The sequence below is a fragment of the Peromyscus maniculatus genome, chromosome 18, assembly GCF_049852395.1.
Source record: "Peromyscus maniculatus bairdii isolate BWxNUB_F1_BW_parent chromosome 18, HU_Pman_BW_mat_3.1, whole genome shotgun sequence".
Classification (NCBI taxonomy): Eukaryota; Metazoa; Chordata; class Mammalia; order Rodentia; family Cricetidae; genus Peromyscus; species Peromyscus maniculatus.
Window position 1 is genome coordinate 16,573,525 of NC_134869.1, and position 16,489 is coordinate 16,590,013.

Below are 16,489 nucleotides of genomic sequence, written 5' to 3' on the forward strand. Positions count from 1 at the left end.
ATATTTAACAATGTGAGTCTTGTAGGAAAAGGAAGGGAGCTGTGTGTGTGTGTGTGTGTGTGTGTGTGTGTGTGTGTGTGTGTGTGTGCTGGTTAGCTTTAACTGTCAGCTTGGCATAATCCAAAATCACTTCAAAATCACTTGGGAAGAGCGTCCCGATGAGGAAGTAGATCAGACGGGCGTGTCTGTGGAGTATTGTTTTGATTGGTCATTATTATAGGAGGACCCAGCCCACTGTGGGCAGCACCATTTCATGGGCAGGGCCCTGAACTGTAGAAGAGTGAGGAAAGCTAGCTGACAGCAAGTAAGCAGGCAGTGTGGATGTGCTTGTCTGTCTCTGTTCTTCAGTGTAGACGTGGTGTGGTGAGCTGCCTCAAGCGCCAGCCTCCATGGCTTCCTGTGACGAAGAGCTGTAAACTGGGACTGTAAACTGAGTAAATCCTTCCTCTTTTGTGCTGCTTGTCTTCAGACTGCTTCTTCGCAGAAGCAGAAATGAAACTTGAACATGGTAGGATGGGTGGGGTGGGGTGTGTAGGTAGGGGTGGGATGGGGGTGGGTGTGTGGGTGGGGAGGTTGGGGGTAACCTTGAGTGGGATGGGATAAGGATGGGGTGGAGTGGGGAGCTGGGGTAGGGTGGAGATTAGGGGTGGGACAGTAGAGTTTATAGGAATCTGCAAGTGGGCAAATAACAAGTCTCTGGTCTGGGCCCGGACCTGGTGTCGGGTGTGGACAGGGAGACCAGGGGCCCACGTAATCTTTGTCTTTGGGTTGAGGTCTGAAATGGGCATGGATATTCACCAGGAATACGGGAAGTGAGGGGGCGTCACATAGAAATAGTATTGTATCAGTGTTGTATTTTAGAGTATGTTGTGGAATATTCAACTAGGCAAAGATATGTTACATTTGTTTCTGGTGTATTTAACTATGTAAAGATGTGTTACATTTGTTTATGATATATTTGTTTATGTAAATATGTGTTACATTTGCTTACGATGTATTTGTTTGACTATGTAGAGATGTGTTATATTTGCTTACAATGTATTTGTTTAACTGTGTAAAGATGTGTTACATTTGCTTATGCTACATTTGTTTAATGATGTAAAGATGTGTTGCTTTGCCTGCCTAAGGCACCTGATTGGTCTAATAAAAAGCTGAATGGCCAATAGCTAGGCAGTAGAGGGATAGGCAGAGCTGGCAGTCAGAGAGAATAAGTAGGAGGAGGAATCTAGGCTTGGGAGGAGAGAGGAGACAGGAGAGAATGAGGGGGAAAGAGAGGAAGATGTCCAGGGTCAGCTAGGCACAGAGTAGGACATACAGAACAAAAAAAGGGTAAAAAGCCCCAAAGTAAAATGTAGATGATGAGAAAACAGGTTAAATTAAGTTTTAAGAGCTAGTGGGACAAGCATAAGATAAAGTTGTGCATTCATAGCTGATAATAAATCTCCATGTCAAGATTTGAGCTGGTGGGTGGCCCAAAAGGAAGCCTGCTATGGAGTAGTTATGTGGTGGCCTACAAGTCTCACTTCTTCTGGGGACCCTTCTAGAACTAGATCTATATTCTGTGTCCTCAAGAATAACAGAGTTGTGAGTGGGCCAGTCTGGTCTTCGATGTTGTAAAGACATGTTGGCTTCAACAGCCTCACACAGCAACTATTGTGCTCTGCCAAGATGCCCAGAAACCTGTTCTAAGAACTCAGTACTGGGCTTTAGTAATGCCTACCCACTTTTCAGGATTGCTTATTCTCCTGTCCATGTACACCATCAGAGGCACAGTTACACTCTGAAGGGGCTGCCTGTGTACTAGAGTGCCTGAAGTCCCAGGAACATGGCCTAGCATGTTTGTGGAATGAGTATTGGTTTTGGATTAGAACAATGCTATTGAGCCTACTGAGATAACATTATTAGTTTGCTTTCTTTTAAAAAATTGCATTTTAATTAATTAACTGATTAGTTAGTGTGTGTGTGTCTTAGTCTATAAGACTAGTTCTTTCCTTCCACCATGTAGGTCCTAGGGATTTAATTCAGGTAATCAGTTTTGGTAGCAAGTACCTTGGAGGGCATTGAGCCATCTTGTCACCCCCTCTTTCCCCTTTATTCTTTAATTACTTTTTTTTTTTTTTTTTTTTTTTTGGTTTTTCGAGACAGGGTTTCTCCGTGTAGCTTTGCGCCTTTTCTGGAACTCACTTGGTAGCTCAGGCTGGCCTCGAACTCACAGAGATCCGCCTGGCTCTGCCTCCCGAGTGCTGGGATTAAAGGCGTGTGCCACCACCGCCTGGCTTTAATTACTTTATGTGCATGGGAACCTCCCTCAAGATGTAAGCCCCCAGAGAGTATGACTAGTTCACTTGGAATTAATTCTGCAATATTAGTCTAAAATCCCATAAAAAGGATATGATCTGAGTCGGAATTTAGCCAACGGAGGGAAGTTTGTAGATTAGAATTCATCTGCCCTTCTCAAATGAAAAAAAAAAATGTCGTGCTAAAACAATCATTTGCAACAGGCAGGGGGAATCATTTTAAGAGCTAACAGTGGTAATAAGGTAGCTCACTTTCTTTACCACTGCAGTAATTGCCCTGCAAAGTCTTGGTTTTAAAACTCAGGGTTCCATAATGCGTGCCATGGAAGAAGGTACTTAGCCTGCCAGGTAAGGCCCATATCTACTTTATTTTTTGATATTTGAGAAGCAGAACGGATAGAAGCAATCTCTGGCCACTTCCCGTTCCAGCTTCCTGGGTCACTGCCTGAACTCTGGCCGAGGGTGAAGAGGAAAGCTCTGGTGTTATGATTGCCTCGATCTGTGGCTTATTGCCTGCATTAAAGCAAAACAGGTTTGAGATGGGCCGGGTCAGCTGGGATCTGGGGAGGCTGGCCTGAGCCCTGAGGGAAGGCTGGGGTCATTTTACACCACAGTGAGCTCCCACAGGGAGAGTTAGAGGGAAAATTGGTTAGCCACAGAGTAGAGTTCTAGTTGGAGCGTCTATGCTCTGCAATCTCTCTGCACTGAGTCTACCCAGGTTCCCTAGCGGCTGATGTGAGCAGGCCAGTGTCGCCTTCTTTTCCTTGTTGGAGGCGATGGCTTTAGGGAAGAGAAGAGGGGAAGAAATGAGCCCGGAGGAGACTGTGCCAATTACAGCACCTGTCAGTGTTCAACAACAGATAAAATTAATTCGGAAACCCAAACAATCTGCAGAAAACCGAACACAATTATCTAAGAAATTAAGTTACACCATTTCCATGACCTTTAATCAATCATCCCACCGTTAATGTTAATTTTGTGATCTAAAAATCATAGTTCGATTTGCATTTTAATGGGTGCTAAATGAGTGTCATCAGGAAGAAATAATGGCAGGGTGGCCTTTTGCTACAAATTCTTCCTTCCTAATGGCACAAAGCAAGGAAATGGCGTTTGGAAAGGTTTTGTTTCGCTGTCTAGCAGATGTACAGAGCTGCCCTTCTCAAATGAAAAAACAAGCAATTCCCCACAAATACCACCACCTGTTGTTATAAATAAATCCAAGCCGTAAAATGGAAAGAAAGCTTAATGGCAAAATCATTACGTGCATCCGACCCCCTCCCGCCAGCCCTCCATAATGGCCTCTTAACAACTTGTTCTTCAGTCATGTGCCTTTTAAAGTGTTCGACCAGCCTCCAGGCCCCATCCTTAACCAAGAGAGATGGCTCCTGTGAACTTGTGGTTAAAAATACAAAGTTGTAAACCCTGGGGAGAGTGATCTCTCGTCCGTTTGTGGCATAAGCAGCTAGAAAGTGGGTAGGCGCAACTTGGAATTTAGGGTTCCCTTTAAATCATAATCCAGGCGACCGGGGGTGTCTTTCCTAGCTGATAAGTGTGAGCACAGAATCCTAATGACATCAGGGCGTCAGGAGGGTGTTGGCAAGCTGCTAATGATTTGGTAGAATCTTGCTTCTGTGAGTACTTGAAGGGAAATTGTAAAGCATTATAATGGTGATGCTGTATCCTTTAATTAACTTCTTATTCATCTCCAAGCTCCTTTTGCCTACAGACTTTATCATGCCATCTATAAATATTGATTGTGTCACAGGCCCAGGTGATTATACTTACTGAAAATATTGTGGTCCTCACCTGAAACGTGGCACCTCCCTCTTAAGTCTCCTGGGAAAAGGCCCGGATGAATTATTTCTTTGGATGAAAGAGGTCTCGAAATTGTAAATTTGGAGAAGAATGCCTTAAAAATAAAGAGCTTCAGAGATTTTTTTTCCCCCTGAGTATAAGAAATTCAAATAAGGCAGGAAAAGAAAATGTCGGAGGTGAGCGCTAACTTACTTTTTTCTTCAAAGGCAAGATGGGGGTGGGGGTGGGGGATGTTCCTGCCAAGATTGCAAAACTCCATTTCATAAAAGATTTATTAGCAGCGACAGAGGGAGATTGCTGAGTGGGACCCTGATAAATGCTTTGCCTTTCTCTTCTGGCTTTAAAATTATGGGTTCTGTCCATAAAGTACTGATTAATTCATATTCACTCAATGACATCTCCCCCCCTTTTTTTTCTTCCTAAAGCAAAGATTGTAAGCATTTTGCTTCAACAAATAAAGGATGCATACTAATTCACGGAGTGTGGCAACTGGTACTGCAGTTTATGCAACTAATCACAGCAAAGCTGGGAAGTGGCTTTTCTTTCAGTGTCGACAAGACCTGCCTACCTTTCAGCATTTCCCCCCCAAAGGTATTATTAATCTCTAAACTTCACAAAATTGAAGACTTATCTAAGACCCTTTATAGCTGAGCGGCATCATAGGCAGCGACTCCCCAAGAGAGAAATTTCTTTGCTTTTCTGAAAGACTGACGGTAGCAATTGGGAGTCTTTTTCTTGTTTAAAGAATTCAGATGAAATGGTTGGTGTCTGCTCTCAGCTTCCAGTGGAAATGGCTGGGTCTGAAACACAGTACTTACTTGAAAATATTGGGTGCCGCTGGCTGGGGGAAAAAAAACCCGGCAAAGCACTTGCAGAGAAGAGTGTGTCCCGAGAGCCAATGGAGACCGCTGGCTAAGGAAAAGTCGTGATGGCCTCCCTCTACTGTGAGGTGTTGGCTAGGGTGTCGGGGCTTTGGAAGGTGGCGAGGTTGCCTCTATTGCCTGTGTCGGTCACTTACCCCATCTCCGGATGAAATATTTGAGAGAAGCAGCTTAAGAGAGGAGAGTTTAAAAAAAAAAATATTTGCCGGGCGGTGGTGGCGCACACCTTTAATCCCAGCACTCGGGAGGCAGAGGCAGGCGGATCTCTGTGAGTTCGAGGCCAGCCTGGTCTCCAAAGTGAGTTCCAGGAAAGGCGCAAAGCTACACAGAGAAACCCTGTCTCGAAAAAAGCAAAAAAAAAAAAAAAAAAAAAAAAAAAAAAAAAAAAAAAATTTATTTTATGTGTATGGATACTATTTCACCGATATGTATGTATCTGCACCATGTGTGTGTTTGGCGCCTGTGGAGGTCAGAAGAGGGGGCCCTGGATCCCCGGGAACCGGAGTTATGGGTAGTGGTGAGCAGCCACGTGGATGCTGGGAATCAAATCCCCACTTCCTGTGGGAGCAACAAGGGCTGTAACCACTGGGCCATCTCTCCAGCTCCACGGAGGAGAGCTTTGCTTTGGCTCCTGGTTTAGTGGGGATGGCGTGTCACTGTGGGGAAGGCATGGTGGCAGGTGCGGCTCTCCACCTAAGTGATGGGAGTGTGAGGTGGTGATTTCTTCATAACTAGTGGACCAGGAAGCAGCGGGAAGACAGGAAGTAGGCCTGGACGCTCTCCATCAAGGTCTGGAGCCAACGGCCCAGGTCAGGTCTGCAGGCGAAAGACGCTGGCCTGAAAGGTCCACAACCTCTCAAAACAGCGCCACCACCTGGAGATGAAGCGTCCTAACACAGAAGCCTGTGGGGGATATTTCATCCCCCAGACCACGGCACGATCGCCCAGAATCAGCACGGTGCTTCTCAGTTTGAATGAATCTGAAAATGACGAATTTGTTCCTGTTTAAAATAGTGGGAAATGCAGAAAGTCGTCAGTGAAAGAATGGTTTCACTAGGGACCACGGTGTTAGAGAACGCTGTGTGTTGGTAAGTTCCTTCTGCTCATAGAGGTTCCTTAATTTGGGTTGGGGAATCACTGGACGGTTACCTCTCTGAAGGCAGGGGCTAGGACTGTCGTGTTCACAGCTTTGGTGCTCAGCGCATGGCTGATGCTTGAAGAGCATTTGATGAAGGAGTAATATTGGAAACAAAGAAGTAAGTCCTCATTGGGTCCTGGATAACTCGGACTTGGGGGACTTTAGAGGCACGGGTATCAGTAGTTATCTAGGCGTTTGGGTAATTTCTTAGTAGTTTTGTTAGGATGGTAAATGTTGATGGTCAACTTGCTTGGGTTGAGAAGCGTTAGGATACCAGGAAAGCACACCCCTGGGCGTGTCTATGGGGGGTGTCTCCAGAGATTAACTCAGGTTAGAAAACCTGCTCTGAATGTGGGCAGCCCCACAGGGGCTGGAGAGTCAGCTAGAAGGAGAAAGCCTCTGAGGCAGGCATTGTCTCTCTCTGCTTCCTGTCCACCCTGAACTGAATAGTCTCTGCCCTGTGCCTCTGCCACCACGAGTTTCTGCTTAAGAAGCAACAGAGCCAAGGGCCATGGATGGAAACATCTGGAAACATCATCGAAACGAGTCCTTCATCTCTCTTAAGTTGTTTTCTTCGGCATTCTGTCACAGTGACAGAAAGTATGACTAACACAAGAGTCTGACTTAAATAGGTTGAGAAGGGCTAGCCCTCCAGCTGTGGCGGAAGGCGGGGGAGACGCTTTCTTCCCATCGAGACTAAGACTGACTCATGAAACACATCAGTACCACACCTGCGGAACTAAGCCTAATTTACCTTCCAGTCCTCACTTGAGGACAGCGGATGCATTTTTCTCCTCCTCTGACCGTTTGCCTCAGAGCATAAGCAATCACTCCAGATCACGTAGCTGATAGGTGGCAGACCTGGGGTTTAAACTCTCCTTGGTGGGGACTCTGTTCTCAAACTGTCACACTTTACTGTCTTGAGCTAGATCAGTCTGAGATGGGAGCGGTAGAGTGTCCCACTTAAGATTGTCACATAGAGTTGAGAGCTTAGAAGATACACCGTGAGGTGTTGCATTCAGGGGAAGAATGTGTAGGGTTCTAGGGTCTGCTTGGGATCTGGAAATAGTGTGGGCTGAGGCCCACATGGATTTGAAGAGTTCTGAGAAGGCTGGCAGTGAGCAAGAAAAAGACAAATCGCAGGGTCAAGACACTGGTGACCAGCATGGAGGGACAGAAAATACGGGAGCACAGGACTCAGGACTCACGGCGTACCTACTGGGAAAGTGAAGATGTAAAGCCAAAGAGATGCTTCATGCCTGAATCCAGAGGCATCTTACTGATAAGAGGCCAATTTGTCCTGCTTGTCTTAAGGCAACATGAGTACCAGTGGGTGGGATCAAACTGGAAGAAATCAAAACACTTTAGTTACCAACCAGGTTTGGAAAGTGTGGTTCCGTGAGGGGCAGGACATAAGCTTACCAAGCACAGAGAATCCGCTCATTTTCTCAGTCAGTCGATGCATGTGGATTTCCAGCCCTTTCCTTTAGCAATAAGTATTGCATGGGCTCAGCGTTAGGGCTTGCATCCCATTTAATCGTCTCAATAATTATGCCTGATAAGTACTGCTATCATTGCCTCCCACTTTACAAATAAAGGTCAAGTAATTTACACGAGGTCACATATGTAGGAAGTGTGGAGGCAAGGCTGTATGTTGGATGAATCAAAACAGCCACACAAGAGATTAAAACTTAGAAATTTTCTTATTTTTGTGCTAAGTAATCATTATAAGTATCCCCCAAGGGTGATCCAATAGACTCTCCCATGATTAGCCAAAGATGGGTTGTCACAGCAGGAAACTGTATTTTCTGATTGGATAGTACTTCTCTTAAACTAGGAGCATCTATTTTAGTTGAAAAAGAAAGTTGTAGTTGCTAGGTGTGGTGGCGCATGCCTGTGATCCCAGCATGTAGGAGATTGGAGCAGGAAGATCAGAAGTTCATGCCATGCTTGGCTACATAGCAAGCTTGGGGCTATATGAGATTCTGTTTAAAAATACATTTTTTAATATTTTGGAGACAGAAGATGGCTCAGTGGTGAAGAGCATGTACAACTCCTGCAGAGGACCCTAGTTTTGGTCTCAGGATAGACAACAGGTGGTGTCTAACTGCCTATAACTACAGCTCCAGGGAATCTGATGCCCTCTTCTGGACTCGGTGGGCACTGTATTCATATACATGTCCCCCATCCACAGGTGTGTGTGCACATCCCCCATCCACAGGTGTGTGTGTGTTTGTGTGTGTGTGTGTATGTGTGTGTGTGTGTGTTTGTGTGTGTGTGTGTGTTTGTGTGTGTGTATGTGTGTGTGTGTGTGTGTGTGTGTGTGTGTGTGTGTGTGTGTAGCTAGAGTTTTCCTGCCTTGTCCACAGTCAGGACAAATCTCTGTCACCCGCCAGTCCCACAGCCGCTCAGACTCAACCAAGTAAACACAGAGACTTATATTGCTTACAAACTGTATGGCCGTGGCAGGCTTCTTGCTAACTGTTCTTATAGCTTAAACTAATCCATTTCCATAAATCTATACCTTGCCACATGGCTGGTGGCTTACCGGCGTCTTCACATGCTGCTGGTCATGGCGGCGGCTGGCGGTGTCTGGCGGTGTCTCTCCACCTCAGCCTTCCGCTTCCCAGAATTCTCCTCTCTCCTTGTCCCACCTACTTCCTGCCTGGCCACTGGTCAATCAGTGTTTTATTTATTGACCAATCAGAGCAATTTGACATACAGACCGTCCCACAGCATGTGTGTGTGTGTGTGTGTGTGTGTGTGTGTGTGTGTGACATGAATCTTAAAGAGTCTTATTAATAAGAATGAACCTGGGGCCAGTTATTGGGGTGAACGCTGGAAGGTCAGAGAGACAGAACAAGCCACAGATAACCTCACCTGGCCAACTTCTCAGCTGATCCTGTTTGCTCAGACTGGAAGCCTCTGTGTCCTCATATCCAAATGGCTCTCAGCTGAACTGCTGCTAGAAGCCTAAAAGCTTAACCAGCCAAATGCTTCTAGTTTCTGGTCCTCACACCTTATATACCTTTCTGTTATCTGCCATCACTCCCTGGGATTAAAGGCTCACTTCTTGGGATTAAAGGCGTGTGTCACATGCCTGGCTATTTCCAATGTGGCCTTGAACTCAGAGATCCAGAGGGATTTCTACCTCTGGAATGCTAGGATTAAAGGTGAGTGCCACCATTTTCTAGCCTTTGTATCTAGTGACTGACCCACTAGTCTCTGACCCCAGATAAGTTTATTTAGGGTGCACAATATTTTGGGGAACACAATACCACCACGTGTGTGTGTGTGTGTGTGTGTGTGTGTGTGTGTTTGTACACATACACAATTAAAAAACCTAATAAAATGTACAGCTGGAGAGATGACTCAGTGGTTAAGAGCATCTGTCACTCTTGCAAATAACCTGGACTTGATTCCCAGAATGCACCAGTCAGCTTACAATGTTCTAGGGGGGCGCAGCACCTTCTAAACTTCTCAGGCACCGGGTACACATGTGGGGCACATATCTATGCAGGCAAAACATAAAATTTATATTCATATACATAAAATAAATAAAGAAAACTGCTTTGTACTTTTAATTGAAGAATAAAAATTCTATGTATTGATGTGTAAACTACAAAACATCAGACATATATGTATAACATGTATATGTGAACAACTAAATCCAACTAATTTGCATATGTGTTACTTTACATATTTACATTTTTGTGATGAAAACATTTAAAATCTACTCTCAGAAACTGCTAATTATACACTATATTGTTCTCAACTCTAGTCTTCCTGATGTACACTAGATCTCTTGAAATTATTTTTATTTCTGTTTTGTTTATGTGTGTGTGTGTATGTATGCAGATGTGGGTACCCATGTGTGTATGTGAATGTAGAAGCCAGAATTCAACTTGGATGTTTTTCCTCAGGTACTGTTCACCTCCCTCCCCCCCCCTGCTCCCCAGACAGTCAGTCTGTCACTGGGACCTGGGATCCTTGATTAGGTGACCTCAGAGATCCTCCTGTCTCTGCCTCCCCGGTGTTGGTATTATAAGCATATACCACTATGCCTGGCTTTTTAAATGAGTGCTGGGAATTGAATTCAGGACCTTCGGCTTGCACAGATGGCTGCTGGTGCCATCTTCTCAATACCCCTTGAATTTCTTGCAACTTCCTAGTTAGTGTTTTATACCTCCTTATTCTCTAGTCCTGGGTGCTCATGTTTAGTATCTTAGCCCTGGATGGAGACAGTTTTGTGGCATGAATGCAGCCTGGCAGGATGGTTCACATGCCTAGCTTTTCTAAGGGAGGCCATCTGAGCCTGGGGCTGGGGTATGGGAACTCTTTCTCACAGTAACTCCAGAAGGGCCGAGTTGTCTTTTCTTGTCTAAAGCACTGATTAAACTAATTTTCTCAGAGTTTTTAGTTTTGCCCTTTGTAAATATACTGATCCTGTTAAAACTCACTTATATTTCCTGCCATGGCTTTCTCAGGGGCAGATGGTAGAATAGTGGCTGGCACTCAATGTTGGGGTATCTCAGAAGGGTTCGTTGAAATAAGCTGGGGTCCAAAGGCAAACGATGAGTTCAAGTCCAGCATTTTCCTTTGTGTGGCCTTGGAGCAACCTTTTCTCTTCTTTTGTAAAATGGGGTAATTATACCCACCCTCCCAGATTCCCATCCATGTAGGCCTTCTGGTCAGAAAAAGACTGGATTAATCTTCCAATAGGTACATTCTGCTGCACAATACTATTGTCTAGTCCTTGGAGGGATTGAAACATTAGCAGGGCAGGCTACTATTAATAGTCTCCAAGATAGAATCCATACACAATACTGTATTGTCTTCTGCTCCCAAGAGCAGACATGGGTTTTCTGCCTTATTTGCTGTGATAGGCTTGTTTATTGGAATCTTCTTTTCGAACTGTCTAGAATTTTTTCCAATTTAGGGGATTCTGAAATGACATTTCTAAAACTGGCTGGAGACTCTTCTCTGCTGTCCCCAGCCTCACCTTACTTCCCCATGAAAGCACACCCAGGCTTCATTACATTTACCAAAATAAACTCAAATAAATCCTACTGTAGATAAACAGCCTGCAAAAATTAGCCATGGGCGAGCAGCCTCCCTCTAAATGCACTCTTTAAAGGGCATGCTCTCTAAGGGGAAAATCCAACCACGGAATGGGTTTGGAGATAATTTGGTTATTGCAGGTATGGCCTGATAAGACCCAACAAAACTCAGCTTCTAATGGTAGAAGTGTAGCATGGCTGTAATCAGGGGGGACTCTATAAGGCAAGTCATGTAGCAGAGCAAAATCTATCATTCACGTTATTTGTCAGGAGTGAAAACTAATAGGCATAAGGTAACAAAATGTTAAATTCATTAAGTGGTTGTTGTGTGCACATCTCTTTAGGACTGTGGTGTGTGGCGGGTATTACTGCTGCTATTTCAGAAATGAAGACATCAATGCCCTTTGGATTTATTGATTCATCTTGATGTTAATTTTGGGAGTTGGGCTCTCAACTCCAGAGAGCATTTGCCAATGTCTGGAAACATTTTTGGTCGTTGCAACTGGGAGTTGGGAGAGGGTACCAATAGGATCTACTGAGGCTGAGTAGAATCCACAAATGCTAACACCCTCCATGTCAAAAGACCATGTATTTGAAATGTCGATAGTGCTGAGTGTGAAAAACCCTGAGCTGGGAGAAGTAGCAATGGAACTCAGTGTTTTGATTCCTAGCCCATGTTTATTTTCAGACAGATTTGACAAGATCACAGTGTAGGTGAACATCTATCATTGATCACATGCTTCCCCAGGCACACGGTGCTCTGACAGTACCCGATAATTTCAGCTGCGATCATTTTGGTCGTTCCCATGGGTTCCTGCAAAACAGGCTATTGATTGTTCTGAATGTCATCTCTGGGTGTCACATGACCCAATTTAGCAGCATCTAATCTGTGGGTGGTGGAGGAAGAATATTATCTTTACAATGGTGCAAAGAGGATACTTTGGGGAAAAAAGTAGACAGGGGATTTTTCAGAAAGTCTCTCATTTGCCTACTCTAAAAGTAATGCCATACTCCATGTGCATGGTGACTTATAATCTTCAAAGCATGTTCGTATCCCATCAACAGATGTTTATTGAAGAGGAATTAAATGCAAGACTCTGATCAAGCTCTGAGCATGTCCTAATGATGGAAAAGAAGGCTCTGACTTCTTGGGGCATGTATATGAAAAACAAGGGATCCAAACAATAAAGAATAAAGCATAAACACACCAGGGAAAGATGGATGCCCTCCACATAAAACCAAGTAAGGGTATTGGGGAGTGTGTGGTGTATGGGGTGTGTGTGTGTGTGTGTGTGTGTGTGTGTGTGTGTGTGTGTGTGTGTTGCATTTCACATGGGTGGCACGAAGGATGTAAACAGGTAATATACTAACTCTTTCGAGACATGATAGGTGTGTACGTGTGAGAATGAATCATTTGGATATCAGGAGAGGAGAGTTCTGGGGAGGCCAGAACGGTAAAATCTCTGGAGCTGTTATGTGTTTGACCAGCGCAAGGAACAGTGAAGAGGCCATTGTGGCTCCAGTAGAGAGGGTGAGCGAAAAGAGTGTGAGGACACAGGGCCACAGCAGTACAGCAAATGGCCCACACAAGGTCCCAGAGGACTTTGGCAGGATATGATTCGGCATAGTTAAAAAAAGAAATCATATTGACAGCTGTGCTCAAAACAAGGTAGGAGTGGATAAGCACTATCGGACCCATCCTTCCCTTGCTCCATGTGCTCCCTGACGGCGTGAGGGAAGAAGGCTTCCTCCACCATGTGTCCTGTGCTGTCACAGGTACAACCTAGTCAAGGGACCCGGGACCGAAGTCCTAAGACCGTGAGCCAACGACACATTTCTACCTTCTATTTCTGTTTGTATGTCTTTGTGTGTGCACACATTTATGTGTGGGTTCATGTGCAAATACACAGGTGTATGCATGGAGGCTGGAGGTCAATGTTGGGAGTCTTTCTCAATTGATCTCCACTTTAATTTTTGGGGACAGAGTCTCTCATTGAACCCAGAGCTTGCTAATTTGGCTAGACATCTGGCCAGTAAGTCATAAAGATCTTCCTGGCTCCATGTCACTGGTGCTGTGATGACAGGCATGCAGTGCTGAGCCTAGCTGTCTTTAAATGGGTGTCTGGAATCTTAATTCAGAAGCCCACGCTTTCATGACACTTTATGGACTGAACTGTCTACCCAGCTCCAAACCATTCCTCCTTTAAGTATTTTGCTCACAGCAACAGGAAGCTGATTAGCATAACTTACTTGGCTTATTTCTAGCCAACTCTTTATCCCCGCCCCAAGATTTTATTAAAATAAACTTTATATATGCCCAATTGTTCAGAAACATTCCCATGCCCACCTCCTAACCTCTACAATCAATATTTTCCCTCTTTTTTTTGAGTTTATTGAAATTTTTTTTTTTTTTATTTCACAGGAGAAAACCAAGCAGATCCTAGTACTAGGCCTGGATGGAGCAGGAAAGACCAGTGTCCTTCACACGCTATCTTCCAACAGAGTCCGGCACAGCATGGCACCTACCCAAAGTTTCCATGAAGTTTGTGTCAACACTGAAGCCAGGCAAATGGAGTTCCTGGAGAGTAAATTCTGTTTCTCATTAGCACCCATCTTAAGCCAGGAGCTGTAGTGTCTGTTGACATTGTAGTCTTGAGGGAAATGACACTGGATGGGATTTTTCTATACTTTAGGATGGTGGGTAGGTTCCCCCCCCTATATTTTCTTTTTAAAAGTACCTATGATCCCTCTTTTTCTCTCCACCTACCAAACCATTGATGTTCTTGATGCGTTGCATGACAAATGGCAGCCACCAGTACATTTCACCCTGAAAGCCTTCACTGGGCATAAGACCAGCAAGTTCTGGATTAAAACCCTCTGTGGTTTACCTGGTTCTCATTGGCGCTCTACTAAATGGTACATATGCAAATTTTGAATTTGGATCTCATGTAAGTTTGTACATCTTTTAAAGAGGAATATGTAGTCTTCCTGTGCTGATTATAATTAAGGGGTATCATGACCTTTTAAATCTACGTTCATCTTCTATTTTATGTTTCTCTTAATATGCTTCCTTAGTATTTTCTTGTAATAGTGATTTATTCAAATCATTGGATATTGTTCCTCCAATGAACCTTTCTTATTTTTCCGCTACTAACAGTTGCCTTTAACTTAAACATTGAGTCTAAAATTCTCTCTATGTGTCAAGAAAAAAAGCAGTGTTGATCGCCTCTTGCCTTGGCAGGTGGTGTTATTGGAGCACCTTTACTTTTCTTGGCTGTTGAAATTTGAGTCAAGAAGTCACAGGCTCAGAGATGTCAGGCTTTTGTTTTGCAAGAGGGGGCAGCAGCTGGGGTCCAGGGAGAGAAAAGGATTTTCTTCTGAAAGGGAGAATCAGAGGGCTAACCCAGATACGGGGCAGGTAGTTTACCCTTCACCTTGCACCTAGACGACACTCAACAACCCTGAAAGCTCCCAGACAAATGAGAAAATATGCTAGATTGAGAGGCTTAAGGAAAATGGATTTCTTGAATCACTGTAGAAGTTTAAAAGCTTTCTAAGAGAGAATCTTCCATCTCTATAATAAAAATTTTTTAGTCAATGTTCCATTAATCTTTATGTCCACAATCAAAAGCCTTTTGCTTAATAATATCCCTTCAAATATTTGAAGACTATTCTTAAGTCTCACCATAGACTTCCTTCCTTGAGAATAAATAATCTAAATTGCTTTAAACTTTTCTCATAAATTCTTTCTCTCCCTGTTTTATTAATCTTTATAACTTTCCCAGGAGTTTTCTTCACAGTGTTCTATCTTAACTCTAAAATGTGAGGCTTGAAGAGAACAAAGAACTATGGCAGGGACGGTACAACTTATATCTCACTGCGAGTCATTGGAGGGCAGGGGCTGTTTCTTACTCAGTGCTGGGCTTTTCAGAACAGAGGAGAGCAAACTGCTCCTCTGAAAAGAGCCAGGTAGTAAATATTACAAGTGTTGCAACTCAAGGGGGGAACGAACTGTATTGTTTGTGTAACTGCTCTCTCCAAAAAGGTAATATCGTGGGTGGGGAGATGGCTCAGTGGTTAAGAGCACTTGGCTGCTCCTTCAGAGGACCTAGGTTCAATTTTCAGCACCTACAAACCTCACAATTGTCTGTAACTCCAGTTCTGGTAGATCTGATGCCCTCTTCTGGTCTCTGTGGGCACTGCATGCACATGGTACACAGACATACACATAGGCAAAAGACTCATACACATAAAGTAAAAATAAATATTTTCTTAAAAAGGTAGTCTTTTTTGTTTTAAGGGTATAAATAGTTCTTGGCTTCAGGTCCATGTCAAATTAGGTTGTGTGGCTGTGGCTGTGGGCTATCGTCTGTGGTCTCTGCTTAGTTCCTACAACAGTGCATGACTCATACTAAGCATTCAGTAAGATTTGTTGAATAAATCAGTACCTACATCTATGGAGATGATTCATGGCTTCTCTCTGTGTTATATAAACTTGTTTAATGCTTCTGTTACATTGATGACTCTGTGAGCTTGTCCATTAACATCTCCAGGTCTTCCTCTGGCATGTTCCTTCACAGCCATCACTTCGTATGCTGTCTGTAGCAGGGTAGTTGTGTTGTACCTCTCCTAATTTAAGTTGTGGATAGAACTGTTAACCTTCATTTGCAATGAAAATGCTTAAACTCTTGTTATTCTGATATGTTCAGCAACACCTGACTAGAAGTCATTTGTGAACACAAAGAAGTCTAGGCAATTGCTAAAACCGATATGTTGGACTCTGTTGAACCTCCTCAAAGTCCCTGTTTTCTTTCCCTTAAGACAAGATTTGTTGGGGCTAGAGAGATGGCTCAATGGTTAAGAGCACTGACTGCTCTTCCAAAGGACTCGGGTTCAATTCCCAGCATCCACATGGCAGCTAACAAACTGTCTCTAACTCTAAGATCTGACACCCCCACACAGACATACATGCAGGCAAAGTACCAATGCAAATGAAATAAAAGTAAATAAATTTAAAAAGATTTATCTTTATTTTTATGTGTGTGTGTGTGTGTGTGTGTGTGTGTGTGTGTGTGTGTGTGTGTGCACATGCATGGGTATGTCCACATGAATGGAGGTGCCTGTGGAGGTCATAGGTATTAGGTCCCCCTGGAACTGGAGCTACAGGCATTTGTGAGGTGCCTGATATAGGTGCTGGGAACTGAACTGGAATCCTCGAAAAGAGCAGGATGTGCTCTTAACTGTTGAGCTTTCAGAACCTGGAAGCTCAGAGAAGGCTGGACCTAATGAGAAAAGAAA

General features: G+C 44.0%; 1 long non-coding RNA gene across 3 annotated transcripts in view; it reads left to right on the forward strand.

The window, feature by feature from the left end:
- Nucleotides 1-16,212, forward strand: part of LOC143269416 (uncharacterized) — a 104,849-nt gene extending 88,637 nt beyond the window's left edge. For 2 of the 3 annotated variants that reach the window (XR_013045830.1, XR_013045829.1), the window contains exons 3-4: nt 12,257-12,433; nt 13,614-16,212. This is a non-coding gene — a long non-coding RNA (uncharacterized LOC143269416). Of the gene's footprint in view, nt 1-2,162; nt 4,289-4,537; nt 4,704-12,256; nt 12,434-13,613 lie in introns of those variants that run through there. The other variant, XR_013045831.1, reaches the window with a different exon arrangement.
- Nucleotides 16,213-16,489: the final 277 nt, after the last annotated feature.